General features: G+C 41.1%; 1 pseudogene; it reads left to right on the top strand.

The window, feature by feature from the left end:
- The first annotated feature begins 461 nt into the window (after positions 1–461).
- Positions 462–2,439, top strand: LOC100965141 (annotated as a pseudogene).
- The last annotated feature ends 2,616 nt before the right edge of the window (positions 2,440–5,055 follow it).

The raw sequence follows: 5,055 nt of genomic DNA, 5'->3' as shown, positions 1-5,055 counted from the left end.
GACTGGGGCCTATCCTAAATTATGCAATATATATTTCTGTGAAATTACAAATGATACACGATATTGTCTCCTTTATAGTTATGATACAGAAAAATAAGGGATAGAAGAGAAAGTAGTTCCCCTTATCTGTGTTTCAAAGGGCCTTTCATGTTCATTTTTCTTGCTTTTTTATACTTCCATCTTCTGTTAGTTTGGAGATCTAGTTCTCAATGAAATAATGTTTTCCAGCCAGGAAAATAACAGTGGTTTCACTTAACTTCCAGTCAAATGGAACTTTGGTCTTTTTGAGTATCTGAGCAAACAATCAAAGAAATTAATGTACTGGCTAAGGTGACTGCATCTTTTTCTTTCTATTATCATTATTATTATTATTATCATTATTATTTAGAGATTCAGGCCTCACTGTATTTCCCAGGTTTAATTCTTATTAAGAAGAGTGCAACGAGGAGGAAGGAGAGAAAATGGCATCCACGGATTACAGTACTTATAGCCAAGCTGCAGCCCAGCAGGGCTACAGTGCTTACACTGCCCAGCCCACTCAAGGATATGCACAGACCACCCAGGCATATGGGCAGCAAAGCTATGGAACCTATGGACAATCCACTGATGTCAGCTATACCCAAGCTCAGACCACTGTGACTTATGGGCAGAATGCCTATGTAACTTCTTATGGACAGCCTCCCACTGGTTATACTACTCCAACTGTACCCGAGGCGTACAGCTAGCCTGTCCAGGAGTATGGCACTGCTGCTTACGATATCACCACTGCTATAGTCACCACCACCCAGGCCTCCTATGCGGCTCAGTCTGCTTATGGCACTCAGCCTGCTTATCCAGCCTATGGGCAGCTGCCAGCAGCTATCACACCTATAAGACTGCAGGATGGTAAGAACCCTGCTGAAGCTAGTCAACCTCAATCTAGCACAGGGGGTTACAACCAGCCTAACCTATGATACAGACAGAGTAACTACAGTTATCCCCAGGTCCCTGGGAGTTACCCCATGCAGCCAGTCACTGCACCTCCATCCTACCCTCCTACCAGCTATTCTTCTACACAGCCAACTAGTTATGATCAGAGCAGTTACTCTCAGCAGCACACCTATGGGCAGCCGAGCAGCTATGAACAGCAGAGTAGCTATGGTCACAAAGCAGCTATGGGCAGCAGCCTCCCACTAGTTATCCCCCCAAAACTAGATCCTACAGCCAGCCTCCAAGTCAGTATAGCCAACAGAGCAGCAGTTATGGAGAGCAGAGTTCATTCCGACAAGACCACCCCAGTAGCATGGGTGTTTACGGGCAGGAGTCTGGAGGATTTTCTGGACCAGGAGAGAACTGCAGCATGAGTGGTTATGCTGATCACCTGATAACCGGGGCAGGGAAGAGGGGGATTTCTTCGTGCAGGCTTGAGCAGAGGTGGGTGGGGAGGAGGATGTGGTGGAATGGGTGCTAGAGAGCAAGATGACTTCAATAAGCCTAGTGGACCCATGGATGAAGGACCAGATCTTGATCTAGGCCCACCTGTAGATCCAGATGAAGACTCTAAAAACAATGCAATTTCTGTGCAAAGATTAAATGACAATGTGACCCTAGATGATCTGGCAGACTTTAAGCAATGTGGGGTTAAGATGAACAAGAGAACTGGACAACTCACAATCCACGTCTACCTGGACAAGGAAATAGGAAAGCCCAAAGGTGATACCACAGAGTCCTATAAAGATCCACCAACTAACTGCAAAGGCTGCCATGAAGTGGTTTTATGGTAAAGATATTCAGGGGAGCAAACTTAAAGTTTCTCTTGTTTGGAAAAACCTGCCAATGAACAGCATGTGGGGTGGGTGATATGCACCCTGTGAGGACAGAGGGGTGCCACCACCACTCCATGGAGATCCTGGAGGCCCAGGAAGTCCTGGGGGATCAGTGGGTCATATGGGAGGTCATGGAGGAGATAGAGGAGATTTCCCCCCGAGGGGTTACCGGGGCTTCTGAGAGAACCCCTCAGGAGGAAGAAACGTCCATCACTGAGCTGGAGACTGGCAGTTTCCCAATCCAGGTTGTGGAAACCAGAACTTCACCTGGAGAACAGAATGCAACCAGTGTAAGGCCCCAAAGCCTAAAGGCTTCCTCCCACCACCCTTCCCACCCCCTGGTGGTGATCATGGCAGAGGTGGCCCTGGTGGCATGTGGGGAGGAAGAAGTGGTCTCATGGACCATGGTGGCCCTGGTGGAATGTTCAGAGGTGGTCGTGGTGGAGACAGAGGTGGCATCTGTAGTGGCCAAGGTATGGACCAAGGTGGTTTTGGTATAGAAAGATGAGGTGGTCTTGGGGACCCCCTGGACCTTTGATGGAACAGATGGGAGGAAGAAGAGGCGGACGTGGAGGACCTGGAAAAACAGATAAATGCGAGCACTGTCAGGAGCACGGAGACTGGCCCTACTAGATGCAGAAATCCCACAGAGCTGCACTGACTACCAGATTTATTTTTAAAACCAGAAAATGTTTAAATTTATAATTCCATATTTATAATGTTGGCCACATATTATGACTATTCCTTGTCTGTACTTTAGTATTTTTCACCATTTGTGATGAAACATTAAAACAAGTTAAATGGTAAAAAAAAAAAAAAGAAGAAGAAGAAGAAGAGTGCAGGATCTCTGCTACATAATGGGGCAGGATAGGGCAAAAGAAGGAGATAAATAGATTCTGGAAAAAAAATTTTTTTTTGCAGTTTTTGGCTAGGGCCAGGTTTGAACCCACCACCTCCAGTATATGGGACCAGCAGCCAGCACCATACTCCCTTGGGCCACATGTGCCACCCAATTCTAGAACATTTTTTAGATTATCTATTTGATACTTTACATTCAAAGGTAAAAGTTAGTGGAAGCCTAGATCAGCTCAATACAGGCAGGAGTGCCAAATATACATATTTTTTAGAAATAAAAGGTTGATTTACCCTTTCAAGAATAGAACCCCAGTTAGCTTTTTAGTTGAGATCAAAGGAAAATACAATGGTTTGCGAATGCAATCAGCCTAAGTAACGGCCATGGCAAGATTAGAAGAGCTACTGCAATGTCCATTTGCACTGGATTCTATGTAAACGAAACATACTCAGAAAAAAATATGAACTATAACTCCAAGCTCTACTGTAGAACTATAACTATACTGTAGCTCTACTGAACTATAACTCTTCAACTCCACTGTAGTCTCCTGAACTATGACTTCATAACTAATAAGGACTGTGCAGATACCACAAATCCTCTTCCTTTTTCTAGATTCTATATCATGACGGTAGTAATGAAAATTAAATATATCACCTACATAAAATAAATTCAGTATTGGACCCAAATTATAGGGATAATGATCCTCATGAAAAGATGAATGGCCTAGTGCAGGGAGAAATCGAACCTGTCTCCGTTTATGAGAGAAGGATTTGCATTGTATTAAGAGCAAATTGCTGTTGCCATTTCTGCTGCTTATTGGCTTTGTTTGTAAGTTTCCTCATTGGTGAATTAGGGTGGGAACCATAGAATGATTTATTCAGAAAACATGACAATTCCTGTTAAATACGCCTTCCTATGTTGCAGATTCTAGAATGCTAATCTGTCTTTTCGAGATCCCTCTGTAGGCCGGGTTCTGGATAGGATTCAGATTTCACAACTTATATACTCTGGTGGGGCATTTGGCTGTAGAACAAAGTATGAAGAAAAGCAAGATGCAAAGCATTCATTTGCTGGCATAAACAGCAATACACACGATGTGGTTTTGCCATCAGCATCTCAGATGATTTCATACCTTTCTGTAGTGGTTATGAAAGGTATTTCATATCTTTCTGTAGCTTGCAGGGCAGAATGATATTTGAGTTTGAAAGCTACATCTGGATAGCTTTTAGAGCAGTCTACTATTCTGGCCTTCAAAGGACTTATAAGAAATTTAATAGGTAATAATAAATACTTTTAAGTTTGAAAAGTGATTATGATTTCTACAGTTTGCACCTAAACTCTGAGTGAAACAAACAGAATTTTCTGTTGAACAATTTTTTTCTGCTTTTGTCAAAACTAACTTCTTTCAAAGATAAGATACCAGGTTTTGCAATTAAACAAGGACAGATAAAAATTACCTATTTAATTGTAATTGAAGAGAAGAATTAAATGTGCCAACTATTGGCAAAAATCTAGTAGAGAACTGTAACACATAATAGATTGTATAAAATATATTTTAAACGTAGGCAAATCTTTTTATGAATAGTTCTCTACTCCATACACGCTGCCGGGTACCAGGATTCTATGGGGTCGGTTACTTTTAGATTTTCCTTCCTAATCTCAACAATTACAGAAGAGAACAGGACACTGAAGGTCATTTACATACATACATACAAATAACCCAGACGATAGTCTTAGATTTTTACTATACTTCCTATAAACTTTTAGTGAAGAAAGTAAAAACAAATGGCAATTATTTTATGAATATGATGAAAAGGTGGGACAAACCACAGAACTTGACTATTCCAGCTCTCACTTCTACTAAATTCATACATATACCTATTCCATTTTCTTTTTCTTAAATGTGAGTTGATTAATAATGTAGGCTTTTCCCTTTAAGTTTTATGGAGAATAATTAACAGAAAGGACTCCCTGAAGATTAATGATGAGGCCTAGGTTCCCAGCTAAAGTTATGTAAACACTGCCCAGAATGAAGGTATATAAATCGATCATACATATTTTATACTGGACCACACAACCATCTGGAGGAGGCAGAAGATTTATTGCCAACTTCTGCTGTTGTATGCAGGCCTCTCAGTCTTTTTCACATCTCAGTAATTTTCTCTGGGAAGTTGTTTTATCCATACTTTCTCATCCATTATCATTAACACATTTCTAAACTGTGACCTAAGTCATTAATTTCTAAGCCATGACCTTACCCATTTATTATTCATTCAAGTTGTGAACAATATTTGTATTACTTTGCAGTATGTCGTAATTAATAATCTATAAAATAGCTTTAATCACTAAATGTTTTACTTATATTCTTTCAATATTCTGCTCAATTTCCCTTTCCAC

This window comes from Otolemur garnettii, unplaced genomic scaffold (assembly GCF_000181295.1).
Source record: "Otolemur garnettii isolate 467f Iridium unplaced genomic scaffold, OtoGar3 scaffold00169, whole genome shotgun sequence".
NCBI classification, from domain to species: Eukaryota; Metazoa; Chordata; class Mammalia; order Primates; family Galagidae; genus Otolemur; species Otolemur garnettii.
Note: the sequence above shows the minus strand (reverse complement) of the source record. Positions and strands in the feature narration are given on the sequence as shown.